General features: G+C 47.1%; 1 protein-coding gene across 1 annotated transcript in view; it reads left to right on the forward strand.

Moving 5' to 3' along the window:
* LOC132891633 (uncharacterized) overlaps positions 1 to 18,667 on the forward strand; it is a 152,015-nt gene that overhangs the window by 56,058 nt on the left and 77,290 nt on the right. The gene's annotated exons all lie outside the window — the stretch shown is intronic.

Raw genomic sequence — 18,667 nt, forward strand, 5'->3', positions numbered from 1 at the left:
GGCACAGAAAGGAATTGGCAGTAACACCAGAGGAGCCAAGCACCAGCTACTGGCTGACAGAACAGTCGCCCGAGACTGTAAGAAGAGACAGACCAACCTGTGCACTGCCTGGATTGACTACAAGAAAGCCTACGACTCAATGCCACACACATGGATACTGGAATGTCTGGAACTGTATAAGATCAACAGGAACCTAAGGACCTTCATACAGAACTCAATGGACATGTGGAAGACAACCCTAGAGGCCAACTCAAAACCCATTGCCCAAGTCAACATCAAGTGCGGCATATACCAAGGAGATGCGCTATCACCACTGCTGTTCTGCATAGGCCTGAACCCCCTCAGTCAGATCATCACGAAGAGCGGCTACGGGTACCGATTCCGCAGTGGGGCAACAATCAGCCACCTGCTCTACATGGATGACATCAAGCTGTATGCCAGGAACGAGCGAGAAATAGACTCGCTGATCCACACCACCCGGATCTACAGCGATGACATAGGGATGTCATTCGGATTGGACAAGTGTGGCCGGATGGTCTCAAAGAGAGGCAAGATGATCCGGACTGAAGGGATTGACCTACCAGAGGGCAACATAGGTGATATCCAAGACAGCTACAAGTACCTTGGCATCCCACAGGCTAATGGAAACCATAAAGAGGCCACAAGGAAGTCAACCACAGCCAAATACCTCCAGAGAGTAAGGCAGGTCCTGAAAAGTCAGCTGAATGGTAAAAACAAGGTCCGAGCCATCAACATGTACGCACTACCAGTCATCAGATACCCCGCTGGTATCATAAACTGGCCAAAGGAGGAGATAGAAGCCACAGATATCAAGACTAGAAAGCTCCTCACCATGCATGGAGGGTTCCACCCCAAGTCCAGCACCCTGAGACTATACACTAAGCGGAAAGAGGGAGGCCGAGGGCTAGTGAGCGTCAAGACCACGGTCCAGGATGAAACATCGAAAATCCGAGAATACATCAGAAAGATGGCCCCAAAGGATGAACTGCTAAGTGAATGTCTCAGGCAGCAGAACCCTGATGAGTGCGCAGAGGAGGAGGAGGAACAGACAACCTGGAGAGACAAACCCCTACATGGCATGTACCACCGTCAGATAGAGGAAGTGGCTGATATCAAGAAATCCTACCAGTGGCTGGATAATGCAGGACTGACAGACAGCACAGAGGCACTAATCATGGCAGCACAAGAACAGGCCATAAGCACAAGAGCCATAGAGGCCAGGATCTACCAGAGTAGATCAGACCCAAGATGCAGACTGTGCAAAGAAGCCCCTGAAACAGTCCAGCACATAGTAGCAGGGTGTAAGATGCTAGCTGGATCAGCGTACATGGAGAGGCACAACCAAGTGGCTGGGATAGTATACAGGAACATCTGCAACCAGTATGGAATAGAAATACCCAAGTCCCAATGGGCCATACCACAGAAGGTGGCTGAGAACAACAGGGCCAAGATTCTGTGGGACTTCAGCTTCCAGACTGACAAACAGATCCTGGCTAACCAACCGGACATAGTGGTGGTGGACAAAGAGCAGAAGAGGGTGGTGGTGATAGATGTGGCGATCCCAGCTGACGCCAACATCAGGAAGAAGGAACATGAGAAACTTGAGAAGTATCAAGGGTTGAAAGAGCAGCTGGAACGGATGTGGAAGGTCAAGGGTTGCGTGGTCCCCGTGGTAGTGGGGGCACTTGGGGCAGTAACCCCTAAACTGGGAGAGTGGCTCCAGCAAATCCCAGGAACAACATCTGAAGCCTCAGTCCAGAAGAGCGCAGTCCTAGGAACATCGAAGATACTGCGCAGAACCCTCAAACTCCCAGGCCTCTGGTAGAGGACCCGAGCTTGAGGATGACATGGATACCACCCCCCCGCCGGGGGTGAGAAGGAGATTTTTTTTTTTTTATATATATATATTATGGCATGCCGTTCAGGAAATTAATCTTTGAATATATGGAATGAATCCCCGAATATATTGAATGAAACATTGAATATATGGAATGAATCCCTGAATATATTGAATGAAACTCTGAAACTCAGTGCACCTCTATTGCCGTGCACTGCTGTTGGAGGTGGCCCGGCTCCCCGCAGCGCCAGCAAACCGGCCCGGGCTTCCTCTCTGCACTGGTGCTCTGGGGCTCACTCACCTGAGGGGGGGGAGAGACAGACACAGAAGGGAGAAACGGGAGGGCACCGCAGGTGCGGCGGGCCGGCTGGGGTGGCGCCGGCCCCCGCCTCCGCGGTGGGGGAACGGGGCGAGGATGAGACACGGGAGAGAGAGAGAGGAGAGGGGAGAAGAGGTTGTTTGCTGTCCTGCCATCGGGACAGCCGCCAAATGGTCCTCCGCCAGCTCGACTGCCTGATCCAGCGACGCCGGGCGGTGGCACTGGACCCACTCTGCGGTTCCTGCTGGTAAGCGAGTGATGAACTGCTCCAGTACCACCTGATCGATGATTCTCTCGGCGGCACGGTTGTCAGCCCTCAACCACCACCAGCAGGCGTCCCGGAGTTGCTGGCCAAACGCGAACGGCCGGCCGACTTCCTCCAAGCGCAAAGCGCGGAAGCGCTGTCCCTGTTGCTCAGGGGTGCACCCCACACGCTGGAGGACGGCCCGGCGAAGGTCCGCATAGGTCAGCTGGCGGTTTGTGGGGAGCTGTAGCATGGTCAGCTGCGCCTCGCCCGTTAGCAGGGGGAGGAGGCGCACCACACGCTGTTCCACCGGCCATCCCGAGGTCTCTGCTACCCGCTCAAAGAGCATGAGGAAGGCCTCGGGGTCGTCCTGCGGGCCCATCTTCGTTAGGGTGACGTGGGAAGGGCCCGCGGCGGTGGAGTTGGTGGGCCCCATTGACACGAGGAGGTGCTGGAACGCCTGTCGATCTTCCTGCTGAGCCAACACCAGGGCCTCGAACCGTTGCTCTTGCTCCTTCCGGAGGGCGACTAGTGCCTGGTGCTGGCTTTGCTGGGCCGTGGCGAGGGCGTGGACCAGGTCGGCGAAAGGGGAGGACTCCATGGGGCTGTTCTTCTAATGCGCTCCACGTCCCGGGTTTCGGCACCACTGTGGCAGTTCGTAAGAGGGGGAGGAGCACAGAAGACGGCAGGACAGAACTGAGTTTTGAAATCCTATTTATTTTACACATTTCAGTGGTCTTTCAGCAACATACAGACCCTCGCGCACACACACACATCTGGTGTCTGGTTCAGGAGAGAGCTCTCCTCTGCTCTCGCTCTGTCCTTAAATAGGGCATGGTCACTGGGGAAGACACACAAACACACGTTAATTAACATCAGGTGCAGTGATTCTGCCACTTACCTTCCCTGACTCCGCCCTCCGGTCACAGACCGACGCTTGACCATGCCCCCGCTGCCACAGTTCATAATACTAAACTGGTTAAAATATGTATTGGAAAAAATGCATAAATATCATATGTACAGTTTAAAATGTTAAATATTTGTAAAAAGAGTAATGTTCCTTTTAAAATCCATAATTTAGGAGAAAATGAGTTTGTTGGATCTAAAGTCTGCGTAAACAGTCGTGCAACCTAACCTGTTACCAGTTAATGTCAGTCAATCTGTTTATGTATTGTTATTGGGTCTTTAACAAATTAACAGCCAATCCAAGCCGTTCCCTCAAATGGGGCGGGACAAGTGGCGCAGGCCAGGGTATGGTTGGGTTTCGCGAGAGAGGTACTGTGTCCGGTGAAAGGATCGACGAGCAGTGTGCTGCTGAGAGTATTTCAAAGTTCTATCTACAAGGTTGACTACTTGTGGTCCTGATGATAACTTGATTGTAACTCTAAAAAAAGTAAATAAATATGTGCCTTTTGTTCTGTGCTGTAACTAACCATTATAGTTAGCAACCTGGTAGTTAGCTTAGTATACTATGTATATGTGCCTGGATATTATACTGTTATGGTAGCAGTATGATTATAAAGGGTAATAATACATTTTAATAACAGTTCAACAACGAACTCAGGCCCTGTCCCATAGTACTACACACTCAAGACAAAATACAACATAGCTACGGGGGACCTGGTTTACACTGGCAACAGATTTGCTCTTCTCTGATTGGTTGTCGTCAATTGTCTGTTGCCCTAATTAGTTGCCCAGTGTCTCACCGGGTTGCCCGTTGCTGGGAACACTGCCCAGAACTTTGCCCAAAAAGTTGCCCCATGTATCATCACCTTAAGAGATGCTCCTTTGTGCAAGTCTGATGGCCATGTTGAACTTGGAGGAACTCGTAGTTGCGAGTTCATAAGTAGGAATTTTGAGTTGAAGGGGCATTTTATGACCTGTAGTCAAATGCAGCAGATCTGAAATAGCCACTCTGAACAGAAACACATCTCTCAAAAAAAAAAAAACATGAAAACTTTTGGCAGATGGGCCACAACAGCAGATCAGTCCTGTCAGCCAAGAAATGGAATCTGACCCAAGAGTGAGCACAGGCCCACCCAAACTGGGTGTTTGAACATTGGACACCTGGTCTAATACACCTTGATTTTTGCTGAATGATGCAGGTAGTAGGTTCAGAATTTGGCCTCAACAACATGAATCCATGCAACATGCAAATATTTTCAGTTTGGACAACTTTTGACTTTAAAACAAAACAATAAGTGTCAGTGGGGTTACAACTGAAAAGTTACAAGTTGGTTATTGCTTTAACACATCCATCTTCACACCTCCTCCCCTTCTTCACTGCTGAACTCACGTCACTGAATTAAAAAAAATAGATAGAACTCGACGTCGATGGGGATGCCTCCGCCCGGTAGACTACACGCCTTAAGTTGTGATTTGGGGATGGACATTTGAGCTCACAGTAATCTTGACCTGGTGAAATTACATGTATCAGCCTTGGAGATATTGTGTTCACAAGGTTTTCGGACAGATATTTGACCTCACAGTGACCTTGACCTTAGACCTTTTGATCTCAAAATCTAATCAGTTTATCTGTGTCCCCAGGTGCACAAATGGTGAAAGTTTGGTGAAATTTCTTTCATTAGTCTTTGAGATATCGTGTTCACAAGGTTTCGGGACGGACGGACGGACAACCCGAAAGCATCATGCCTTCTGCACCTTACGGTGGCGGAGGCATAATAAACAAATAATACAAATCCAATGAACAATGTCAGTGTCAGAAAAGGTGAATAATAACTAAATTACACATATAAATGTATAATAACAAAATATGTAAAAATACAATTACAACAATCAATATAACATAAGCATAATGTAACAGTAACATGTAAGTAAATGTTAGACAAATAATAAAGTGAAGAAAAATGTTTTCAGATTTTTTTTTGATAAATGGAGCCTGAAGAATGTTTCATGGTAATGTGTTCCAGATGTTTGATGCATTAAAAAAGAACTCGACGCCAACGGCGTCGATGGGGATGCCTCTGCCCGGTAGACTACACACCTTATTAAGTTGTGATTAAGTTAATGTCAACTTGGTATTTAGTGTTATTAACAAAAGCAGTAATAGCTCCTCACATTTACCAGGTAGGTGACCTTATTCTCTAGGCAGTTCATCTTTGTCCCCAACTGCACAGATGCTGAAAGATATTGTGTGAACAATGCTTTGGGATGAGCATTTGACTTCACAGTAACTTCGCCTTTTGACCTCAAAATCAAATAAGTTCATCTTTGTCCAAGTGCTGAATATTAAGTGACTTTCCTTTCATTTGCTATTGAGATATTGCATTCACAATGTTCGGACTAGGACTGTTTTGGCCTCTAGAGGCCGCTGTTATTTCCTTTTCGTGTCATGTTTATTTTGGCCTCAAGAGGCCGCCACTGTTCCTGTGTTTTGTGTTTGTGTTAATTGCCTGTTTAGTCCTGATTATCTTCACCTGTGTTCAATTTAGTTTGTGTATTTATACCCCCTGAGTTCAGTCCTCTTGTCACGGAGTCTTTGTGCTGTTATGTTTATCTCCAGTCTCCTCTGTACCGTGTTCTTTATTTTGCATTTTGCTTTTCTTTTGAACCTAGTAGTTACTGTGTTTTTTGGATCTTCTGAGCTTTGGTATTTTTGCCTTTTCTGTTTTTTTGGCTTTTGTTTTGTACTTTTGTATTTTTTATTTTTTCCCTTATATCTTCTGAGCGTTTTTGTATTTTTACTTTTTGGATATTTTTTGTACATATTGTAAATAAACCTTTTTGATACTTTTTCTACTTCCGCCTCATGCCTCTGCATTTGAGTCATCCCCCTGGTGGCCTAGTGGGGGTTTGCTGGATTATCACACCAACGAACCAGGTTCGAATCCCAGCAAAACCCTAACAGAAAGACTCCGTCATGACCGACTCAGCAGAGGCTGCTTCAACTGTCTACCCGGCCAACCTTCAGGGAATTACAGCAGCTTTGACACGCTTCGGAGCGACCATGGACGCTCATGGACGTATGCTCACCAGCCAACATGAGGCCCTTGCTCGCCACGAGGAACTGCTTCAGCAAATTGGGAAAACCCTGGCACAGCTGACATCTCTGCCTGCATATCCAGCTCCTGCTCCTGTGCCTCCTGCCATGCTGCCTTCTTCACCTCGCGAACCCAGCCTTCCTGCACCACAGAGGTATGACGGCAAGCACAGTGAGTGTCGAGAGTTCCTTACCCAGTGTCAACTCACCTTTGAGCTTCAGCCTACCACCTACACTACGGATCGCCGCAAGATTGCCTTTGTGATCACCTTATTAGCTGGTAAGGCGCGAGCCTGGGCTACTGCTATCTGGCAAAGACAGGGACCTGAGTGCCTTGATTTCCAGCTGTTTTCTGAAGAGATGCTTCGGGTCTTCGATCAGGCAGACATCAGTACCGAAGCAGCCCGAAAGCTCATGTCCATCCAGCAAGAAGGAAGCATCGCAGATTACGCCATCTCGTTCCGGACGCTCGCAGCAGTAAGTGGATGGAACGAGACTGCCCTGGTGTCAGCCTTCCACCACGGTCTGTCTGACCCCATCAAGGACGGTCTGGCCTCTATTGGATGCCCAAGTGACCTCGAAACCCTCATCTCACATGCTATTCGTCTGGACAACAGGATTAGAGAACGCCGCCAAGTCTTGAGCCCCCCCAGCCTCCCTACCTCTACCTGGAGCCCGTCTACCTCCTTCAGTGACCGTCCAGAACCCATGCAAGTGGGTCGTACTCGCCTCTCCGCATCTGAGAGGGAGCGCAGAAGGAGGGACAAGTGCTGCATCTACTGTGGCAAGCCTGGTCACTTCCGAGCATCATGTCCCGAACTCTCGGGAAAAGGACCGCCCTGTCCAGCCAAGGGAGGGTTGTGACGGGGCCTACCCTCTCTCCCGGACTCCCTGGCCAAGGAATCTACATCCCGGTCTCCATCTCCTGGGGTGAGTCTGTCCATTCTTGTCAAGCTTTGTTAGACTCAGGGGCGGCTGGGAACTTTATGGATATTCACTTCGCCCATAGTATCAATGTTCCGACTGCACCTCTTGAAGTCCCACTGTCTGTGTCTGCCCTCGATGGCCAAGCGTTAGGTGATGGAAGAGTCACCCAAGTTACTTCTCCAGTCTTCCTCCAGTCTCAAGGTCACAAGGAAGAAATATCCCTGCACCTGATTCCTTCACCTGAGTTCCCAGTTATTCTAGGCCTTCCTTGGCTTACTCGCCACAACCCTCGCATAGACTGGGTAACAAGCCAGGTTGTGGAATGGGGCCCTGCATGCCATGCCTCTTGTCTGCTCTCTAGCTCTCCTGTGTCTCCTGCCGAGCCCCCTGATCTCACCGAGTTATCTCAAGTTCCCACAGAGTACTGGGATCTCAAGGAGGTATTCAGCAAGAGCAGGGCCGCCATTCTTCCTCCGCACCGGGCCTACGACTGTGCCATCGACTTGCTCCCTGGGACTACCCCTCCTCGTGGCAGACTGTTTCCCTCTCTCAGCCAGAACGCAAGGCCATGGAGGAATACCTCAAAGATGCCCTGGTCTCAGGGTTCATTCGACCCTCTACCTCACCTGCTGGTGCCGGCTTCTTCTTTGTCGGCAAGAAGGATGGGGGGCTCCGACCATGTATTGACTACAGGGGCCTGAACAAGATCACTGTGCGCAACCGATATCCCCTTCCGCTGATGTCCACTGCTTTCGACCTGCTCCAAGGCGCCACCGTCTTCACCAAGTTGGACCTACGGAACGCATACCACCTCATCCGTATCCGACAGGGAGACAAGTGGAAGACTGCCTTTAACACCCCGTCTGGGCACTACGAATACCAGGTGATGCCCTTCGGACTCACCAACGCACCAGCTGTTTTTCAGGCCCTAATCAACGACGTCTTAAGGGACACGATTAACCTGTACGTTTTTGTCTACCTCGACGACATCCTTATCTTTTCCAAGACCGTGCAGGAGCACCGCCACCATGTCTGCCAGGTTCTCCAGAGGCTGCTACAGAACAATCTGTTCGCCAAGGCCCAGAAATGCGAATTTCATGTTCCCGAGGTCTCCTTTCTGGGATTTATTGTACGGACAGGCCAACTCCAAATGGACCCTGCCAAGACCCTGGCCGTCCGGGACTGGCCTACTCCCAAGTCCGTTAAGGAGGTTCAGCGGTTCTTAGGATTCGCTAACTTCTACCGCAAGTTCATCAGGAACTTCAGTTCTGTAGCAGCACCCATGTCAGACCTTACCAAAGGGACAGGTGGCTCTTATGTCTGGTCTCCTCAGGCGGAAAAGGCGTTCAAAGACCTCAAGGACCGCTTCTGCACGGCACCCATTCTGGTCCTCCCAGACACCTCCCAACCATTCATCGTGGAGGTGGACGCCTCGGACAGTGGTGTCGGCGCGGTGCTCTCTCAACGTTTGGAAGGAAAGCTGCACCCCTGCGCTTACTTCTCCCACCGCCTGAGTCCTGCGGAGTCCCGGTACGATGTGGGGGATCGAGAACTGCTAGCGTTCAAACTGGCCCTTGAGGAGTGGAGGCACTGGCTGGAGGGAGCGCAACATCCATTCCTGGTTTGGACTGACCACAAGAACCTGGAGTACCTCCAGCAAGCCAAGAGACTGAACCCTCGACAGGCTAGGTGGGCCCTGTTTTTCAGTTGGTTTGACTTCACCCTCTCGTACCGCCCCGGCTCCAAGAACACCAAACCTGACGCACTGTCCAGGCTGTTCTCTGCCACTAACAGGGAGAATGAAGTTGGGCCTATTATTCCTGTGTCCCGGATTGTGGCCCCTGTCCGCTGGGGTATTGAGGAGGCTGTCTGACGAGCTCAACGCCAGGACCCCAGTCCTGGGACGGGGCCACCGGGCCTCTTGTACGTCCCACATCAAGCCTGGGCCAAGGTTCTCCAGTGGGGTCACTCTTCCCCTCTCACCGCCCACCCGGGAGCTCGGAGGACCCTGGACTTCCTGAAAAGACGCTTCTGGTGGCCTAACATGGAGAAGGAAGTAGGTCATTTGTCCTGTCCTGTGAGGTTTGCACCAGAACCAAGAACCCATGACAGCGTCCCCAGGGTCTTACTGTGGGACTCCTCGATGATGCCCATTTCGAGCATGGTCTCAAGTTCTTCCTGAACCACCTTTTTTTGTGCTCGGGTAGTTTGTAAGGGCGGTTACGCACTACTACCCCCGGGGGCGTCTCTATGTGGTGCTCTATGAGGTTAGTGCGACTGGGCAGGGGCAAGAACACATCCGAAAACTCGGCCTGCAACTGGGCGACCTCCGTGAGCTGGGTCGGGGAGAGGTGGTCTCCACAGGGGACCGGAGGGGTATGTGATGTCAATGCCCCTTTTTGAACCTCCGGCCCCAGCTCCGCCTTCTCCGGAACCACCGACACCAATGCCACGGGGACCTCCTCCTTCCAGAGTTTAAGGAGATTGAGGTGGTAAATTTGTAGTGCCCCACCCCTGTCCGTTCGCCTCACCTCGTAGTCGACGTCCCCGACTCGCCGTGTGACCTCAAAGGGACCTTGCCACTTGGCGATCAATTTGGAGCTCGAAGTGGGCAACAGTACGAGTACTTTATCTCCCTAGGTGAACTCCCTAAGGCGCGTACCCTTGTTGTACAGGCGGGCTTGCCGTTCCTGGACCTGCCGCAAATTCTCCTGGGTTAGGTGGGTGAGCGTGTGGAGTTTTGCGCGCAGATCCATAACGTATTGAATTTCATTCTTGCTTTGTGAAGGTCTCTCCTCCCAATTTTCCCGCAGCACATCTAAGATGCCGCGCGGCTTACGCCCATAAAAATAATTCGAATGGGGAGAACCCCGTGGAGGCTTGGGGAAGCTCTCGCACTGAGAACAACAAGGGTTCGAGCCACTTATCCCAATTACGTGCATCCTCACTTACAAATTTTTTAATTATATTTTTGAGGGTGCGGTTGAACCGTTCCACTAAACAGTCCGTTTATGGGTGATACACACTGGTGCGGATCGGCTTAATCCCCAATAACCCATACAGTTCGCTTAGTGTTCGTGACATAAATGTAGTGCCTTGATCAGTCAGAATCTCTTTCGGGATTCCGACTCGGGAGATGACACGGAAGAGTGCCTCTGCAATACTGCATGCTGAGATATTGCGCAGAGGCACTGCTTCCGGGTATCGCGTTGCATAGTCCACCAGAACTAATATAAAGCGGTACCCTCGTGCTGACCGATCTAATGGCCCGATGAGATCCATCCCAATTCTCTCAAACCGGGTCTCGATCAATGGAAGAGGGCGCAAAGGCGCTTTTGGAATGGCCGCTGGATTTACTAACTGGCATTCGCGGCATGCCGTACACCACCTACGAACATCGCCGCGAATCCCCGGCCAATAGAATCGGGCCATTATTCGGGATAGTGTTTTATCCTGCCCTAAGTGTCCAGCCATGGGATTAAAGTGAGCCGCCGGGAATTGGTATTCTTTGGAATCTTTGGTGATAATAAAAAAAAGCATGCAGATGGAAAATGTGATTTCTGTGGCAGCCCAGAGTCTACAGAGCATGTTATTTTGCAATGTCCTAAATACCAGGAAGAAAGAATGATTAATTTTACAGTTGCAAGGGAAACAATTAGTGTTAAACTTGGAGGACATTCTGCAAAGAAGTACAGGTGAAATCTGCTTCAAATATGTATTTACAGGGTGGCCGCGGGTCCTTAAAAAGTCTTAAATTTAATTTTCCTAAAATAAGGCCATTAAAAAGTCTTAAATTGTCTTAAATTTCAAACCCCGTGGTCTTAAATTTTCAATCTTAAATTTATGGAGATTTTACTTAGTCATATCGTTAAAATGTGGTACACTTTGGATGGGGAAAAGTTTAATCGTTTTTGATGCTCACAATGATACCGCGCAGGCTCCGAATCCACCGGTTGCTAGACACACGCGTGCTTGACAACCACTCAGTGCCTGATCTGTTGTGTAAGTCCTATCGTGTGAGAGAGAGAGCAGCCCCGCCCCTCTCTGCTCCCTGAGTGCATCCCTGCCCCTCTCTGCTCCCTGAGTGGAGCCCCTCCCCTCTCTGCTCCCTGAGTGCAGCCCCTCCCCTCTCTGCTCCCTGAGTGGAGCTCGTCGCCTTGGTAACGGTGCTCAGGTGCAGGGAAAAGACACAGTATGACAAGCAAAGAGCGCTTTTTCTCAGAGTTCCCTCTCCTCGAACAACGGGGATTTACGCGGAAACGAAAGGAGCTATTCACAAAATTCTTTCACATTGAGCGCTACAAGGCTCCCATGAACACATTGATGTAAGTTTTTTGTCCATAGTGTAAAAAATGTGGACACTAGAGCGAGTTAAAAACAAGTGACTTTTCTGATTTTGCAGTCAAAGCGCTGCCACGTTTATAATGGGAGTCTATGGGGCAGATCGGCTGTCCTCTCGTTACTTTCAGGCTTCTCATTCAAAAACTGTAAATCCTATCGCTCAGGTAGACACATTGTGTGAATCAAGACAAGTGTGACTACAACTTTTGAGAAAATTGTGTGTAGAGTGAAAATTGTGGCTGAAAACACAGTTTAAATGAGAAAGTTAGAGCTTTTTTTTTTCAAGCTGCCTACACTCTAAATTCCTGAGCCCCGCTGGTGTGTAACGCAATAGACACCCATTATAAAGCCTGATTTTCTCCAGATTTGCTCATGGTGTTTGATCTGTGACTGATCAAAAAGTATAGAACCTAGCAAAAAAGTTGAATGCCAGATCCACACAGGAGGATTTTGTCTCCGTTTTAAAGTTTGAATCATGTCTCTAGGTGAAAGCATGCCAGAGCAGCGGATGTTTGAAAAACATTGAAAATGTTCGATTTTTTCAATTAATTCCATAGAAAATGAATGGGAAATTTTGTGATTTTTTTCACACAAAATCATAGAATGCTGAACAAAGTAATAGCGTAGCGAGTCCGATCGAGCCGCACGTTTTGATGTATTGTTTGTCTGTGTGCGATGTACGGTTATTGGGTTATTCGAAATCGAAATTTGTACAGAAGATGAAAAACGGAAGAACAAGAGTTTGCTGTGCTTTGCTCCCTATATGGGAGTCAGTAGTTTGCAATGCATAGCACTGCATCACTAATAATAAACTCCTGTGCACGCAGTTCCCAGGATTAAATGTATTTTCCACAGACCATTTATTTATTCACTTTACTCAAATACAAAGTAAAATGGCAGTAAATCATCTTTCTTTTCTTGCGTATTGCATCATGAAGCGTTCCTGGCTTGTAAATCTCTTATTTTCGGTGCATGACACATTCACGCAGCTGAGCATGCTATGAATTAACAATGACAACGGTCTGCAGTGGTGGCTACACAATTAAACACTCAGCGAACATTTCTCCATTTGTGTATGCAAATACACTCCAACGACTCAGTTTGGTTTCATTTACAACCAATGGTGTCTTTTGATGCCAGCACGTAATTGAACGAGAGAAGACTGGTTTACCAGAGACAAAATAAGCGTTATCTCTGCTTCTGTTCCCTCTGATGTCGCCTCCGACGGCCCCGACACACTACTGCCTCCGCCGAGTGCGCGCGCACACACACCGCATGTCGGGGCCGCGGATGAGTTACTCTCCCTTGATCAATAAAGTCAGCGGGGAATTTGTGGTTATTATCGGTACAAACAGCGCGAATCACAACTTAAATGAGTGCGGTTCAGTTTGACATTATTGTCAGTCCATTAGATAAACATTTAATTTTATTAAAATTGAAAATTAATATTTAGAGCCTGTGGGCTACAAAAATAAGTCATTAAAGTAGCCGGCTGGACTTAATTGTGTAGTCGGCTGTATGGCTGGCAGCCGACGCTTGTGGAAAGCCCTGTCGAATCAGCTCTGCGCATGCGCCGTGCGGCACAAAAAAATGGCAGCCACCATGAAGGAAGGAGATCTGGAGTTTTCAAACATTTGCTTAAAGGAACAGTCCACCGTACTTCCATAATGAAATATGCTCTTATCTGAATTGAGACGAGCTGCTCCGTACCTCTCCGAGCTTTGCACGACCTCCCAGTCAGTCAGACGCAGTCAGACGCGCTGTCACTCCTGTTTGCAATGTAGCTAGGCTCAGTATGGCCAATGGTATTTTTTGGGGCTGTAGTTAGATGCGACCAAACTCTTCCGCGTTTTTCCTGTTTACATAGGTTTATATGACCAGTGATATGAAACAAGTTCAGTTACACAAATTGAAACGTAGCGATTTTCTATGCTATGGAAAGTCCGCACTATAATGACAGGCGTACTAACACCTTCTGCGCGCTTCGGCAGCGCATTGATACGGAACTCAGATATCAATGCGCTGCCAAAGCGTGCAGAAGGTGTACGTTAAAAATGACCATGTGTCCAAACGCATATAAGCCCAATTACCTCACTTCCTGTTGGGCGTGGCTAATGCAATGTATATATGAAAGTTGTTAGTCTTGGGCCGATCTACCTACATACCGAATTTGGTATGCGTAGCTGAAACTATACTGGTATGCCAATCCAAGGACTCCATGACATTAGGGGGCGCTATGAAGTCCCTGGGCCACGCCCGGGGCCAAACGTCTGTGGCTTAAAAGCGGTTACAATGACTGATGTGTGTATCAAATTTCATGAGTTTTCGTGCATGGGAAATGCCTCAAATAAGGCCAAACGCGACAGAAGAATAAGAATAATCCTTCGATAAACAATAGGGTCTTCGCACCGTATGGCGCTCAGGCCCTAATAATAATAATAATAATAATAATAATAATAATAATCCTTCGAAAAACAATAGGGTCTCGCACCGAATGGTGCTCGGGCCCTAATAATTAAAGCCGCTAGCGGCCTTGACGGGCCCTCGCACGTGTGGTTCTGCAACCCAGGACATTCCGCTACCCAACAAAACAGTCACATGTCATATACAGTTAGGTCCATAAATATTTGGACAGAGACAACATTTTTCTAATTTTGGTTTTGTACATTACCACAATGAATTTTGAACAAAACAATTCAGATGCAGCTGAAGTTCAGACTTTCAGCTTTAATTCAGTGGGTTTAACAAAATGATTGCATAAAAATGAGGAACTAAAGCATTTTTTAAACACAATCCCTTCATTTCAGGGGCTCAAAAGTAATTGGACAAATTAAATAATTGTAAATAAAATATTCATTTCTAATACTTGGTTGAAAACCCTTTGTTGGCAATGACTGCCTGAAGTCTTGAACTCATGGACATCACCAGACGCTGTGTTTCCTCCTTTTTAATGCTCTGCCAGGCCTTTACTGCAGCGGTTTTCAGTTGCTGTTTGTTTGTGGGCCTATCTGTTTGAAGTTTAGTCTTTAACAAGTGAAATGCATGCTCAATTGGGTTGAGATCAGGTGACTGACTTGGCCATTCAAGAATATTCCACTTCTTTGCTTTAATAAACTCCTGGGTTGCTTTGGCTTTATGTTTTGGGTCATTGTCCATCTGTATTATGAAACGCTGACCAATCAGTTTGGTTGCATTTGGCTGGATTTGAGCACACAGTATGTCTCTGAATACCTCAGAATTCATCCGGCTGTCAAGTCAAGTCTAATATTTTTGTCTCATTTGTTTAACTGGGTTCTCTTTATCTACTTTTAGGACTTGTATGAAAATCTGATGATGTTTTAGGTAACATTTATGCAGAAATATAGAAAATTCTAAAGGGTTCACAAACTTTCAAGCACCACTGTACATCACTGAATTTGTTGTGTTGTGAATAAAATAATTAAAACCTCCTTGCTTTTTACAACTTATTCTGCAGCGAGTTACAGAACAGATGGACACATGGGGTCTTTCCTGCTCATTAAGCACACAAACGTTAATTATTTTAAATGTCTATCACAGTTTATTCTATCTCCATTCACTGGATATGAGCAACTGTGTGCTCTGATTGGCTACTCTCCTACTAGGATATGAGCTCATATACCGTAAGTAGAGAAAAACAAAATGGCGGCACGTGTTGCTGAACCAACCGAGGATGAAATAAAAACTCTACTTGAAAATAAAACCCGAAAGAAAAAGCAACAAAATATGAAAGTATTTGATGGTAAGAACATTTTTCCCCCCAAGAATGATTTTCACCACGTTTTTCACAAATTGATCCTGTCATTTCATCAGTTTGTTTACATTCTTCATCTTTAAAGGTAGACTGACTTTTTCAAATTTTTCAAGTGTTGGTCATAAAAAGAATTTTCCTGACACCCAATTATTTTTGTTTAGTGACCAAAAGATACTGAATTCGAATCACAGACTTCCAATTTTAGGAGTATTTTTTAAGAGAACAATTAAAGGTCCCATGGCATGAAATTTTCACTTTGAGGTTTTTTAACATTAAAATGAGTTCCTCTGACCTTCTTAAGTCACCCCAGTGGCTAGAAATTTCATAATGTGTAAACCAAACTATGCCCAACATTTGAGAATGGTGCATCGAAACGGCGCGTTGATAAACTCTTCCCTTGCCTACGTCAGCAAGGGAGATGATCCCCACGCCCCCCCTCTGGATTCCCACCCACTGTATGGATTGCCCGCCCAGCTCAAAAGTCGCCACCAAACATGGAAGTTGCGCTGTACATGGATGTGACAACACAGAAAGGAGTCTGTTTTTACTGCCGACGGGAGAGCCCCTGAAGACGCAGTGGCTTAGTTTTATTTACTCCAATAATACGCCGTCGAGTCTACCTAAGATGGTGTATGTTTGTCGGAAGCATTTTCCTGATGAATGTTTCCACAACTTGGGACAGTACAGGGCAGGTTTTGCACATCAACTGTCACTGAAGCCTGGGTCCGTACCAAGCATCCCTGCCGCATCAGCAGCAAACACCGAACAAGTAAGTGTATAACTGTTAAGTCGTTTTGCCATGTTTTAAAATCGGTGCCACGTTAGCCTTGCAATGGCTACATTAGCTGTGCAGCTAACCGCTTCCTGCAGTTAGCCAGGTACTCTGCGCTACAAAACCAAAAAGCATGCAGCATGCTCTGTTAAACTGAGTTTAGTCTGGAAATTGACTGTAACTTATGAGCTTATGTTTTGCCGTGTTTTAAAATCGGTGCCACGTTAGCCTTGCAATGGCTACATTAGCTGTGCAGCTACCTGCTTCCTGCAGTTAGCCAGGTACTCTGCGCTACAAAACCAAAAAGCATGCAGCATGCTCTGTTAAACTGAGTTTAGTCTGGAAATTGACTGTAACTTATGAGCTTATGTTTTGTCGTGTTTTAAAATCGGTGCCACGTTAGCCTTGCAATGGCTACATTAGCTGTGCAGCTAACCGCTTCCTGCAGTTAGCCAGGTACTCTGCGCTACAAAACCAAAAAGCATGCAGCATGCTCTGTTATAATAGCCAATCAAAACAGTTTTTACAAAGACACCCACATTCTTTTTTTTAAGTCACTCGTTCATTTTATTCGTTTGTTTGTTCAGTAAAAACCCAAACATTTGTTGAATTTATTTTATTTCCTCGCGTCGCACCTTAATGACGTCAGCGCGCGGTATTTTTCCCTTCGCGGTTTGTTCCTTCTCTCTCGCCATAGTAAGACACCCACATCCGCTTGTTCTGACCCACTGGAGGTAGCGTCACAGTGCTGTTAGCCAATCAGAGGCAACACGTTTACATGTCATGAATATTAATGATAAGACCCGCCCCCACCCTCTACCCTTCCCCGCCTCCTGCTTCTCATTAGCATAAACGACACACTGGGAAAAGCCCTGAAATGGGGCTTTCTCCCAGGAGGCTATATCTACGTGCCGAGGGTTCATTTCGAGAAAGGCTGCGGATATAACAACCGGAAACCTCCACGAGCCCGTTTAAAGTATCAACAAACCACCATGCCATGGGACCTTTAATGAATTTATCTCCACGTGTCCCTAAATTCTCCGCTATTTTTTTCCTGCTTCACCATGACCCAATTCAAGATACTACACCATGCATCATGTGGTGGGCTTTCCCGGTTCGCGCAAGGCATTGTGGGATACAAATTTGAAACAGGAGAGAAAAATGGAGGACGTGAGTGTGTGAATGAAACGTGAAAGACCGACTACAGTAACAGAAAGAAAGCGAGAAGACGTTATGTTCTATACGAAGGAAAGGAAACACAGGACCAAACTAATAAATATCGGCGCTCACCGAGCACCTCGGTGTGATCAGCTGTTCGTTTAGTGACAGAATGATGGAACTGTCAGTGCACGCTTAAAGGTAAACCTGTAGATGGCAGTAATGCAACACTGTGGATGCCAGCTGCCGTAAAACCCAAAAGAAGGTAAACCTGCACATGTGCACACGGACTTCCTCTGTCTGCTTGACTGCGCAAAGCGAGCGATTTCATGCACATCATTTGCTTTAATCCCCTCAAATTAAATAACTTCCCAGCCACAGAATGGCCTGATATTTTGTGAGATATTACAGAAATAAACGTACATCACAATGACCACATGTCAGATGGAACTAAATTTCACCGATTTGATGAAATCGAAAGGCCATCTAGCTTTAAGCATTAAAATTTGTTGATTTTTTTTAGACTGGTTCAAAAGCTCAAAAGAAGTTTGAAAATTACAGAACTGAAATGTCCGAGGAAGAATTAAGTAAATGTCTAAAGCTGTTCTATACCTCGATAGCATGACAGCAAGACGACACTTTCTACAAAAAAACAACATTAAGTCAATTCGTGCTGCCATTGATAGGTTTTTAAGAAGTCCGCCTGAACGGAAATGATTTTGTTGGATGTTTTGTACAAAAGTTTTTATTGATTGAATTTGCAAAAATAAATCTCATCTCATCTCATTATCTCTAGCCGCTTTATCCTTCTACAGGGTCGCAGGAGCCTATCCCAGCTGACTACGGGCAAAAGGCGGGGTACACCCTGGACAAGTCGCCAGGTCATCACAGGGCTGACACATAGACACAGACAACCATTCACACTCACATTCACACCTACGGTCAATTTAGAGTCACCAGTTAACCTAACCTGCATGTCTTTGGACTGTGGGGGAAACCGGAGCACCCGGAGGAAACCCACGCGGACACGGGGAGAACATGCAAACTCTGCACAGAAAGGCCCTCGCCGGCCACGGGGCTCGAACCCAGGACCTTCTTGCTGTGAGGCGACAACGCTAACCACTACACCACCGTGCCGCCGCAAAAATAAATAAAAATTTAAATTAAAAAAATAAATAAAATGCTCTGTTTCTCAAAATCCAGTGAATGTGGAGAGAATAAAACAGTTATTCCACTCAATCTCGTCGTACATGGCTTACAGCCACTATCAGCTCAT

This window comes from Neoarius graeffei, chromosome 9 (genome assembly GCF_027579695.1).
Source record: "Neoarius graeffei isolate fNeoGra1 chromosome 9, fNeoGra1.pri, whole genome shotgun sequence".
NCBI classification, from domain to species: domain Eukaryota; kingdom Metazoa; phylum Chordata; class Actinopteri; order Siluriformes; family Ariidae; genus Neoarius; species Neoarius graeffei.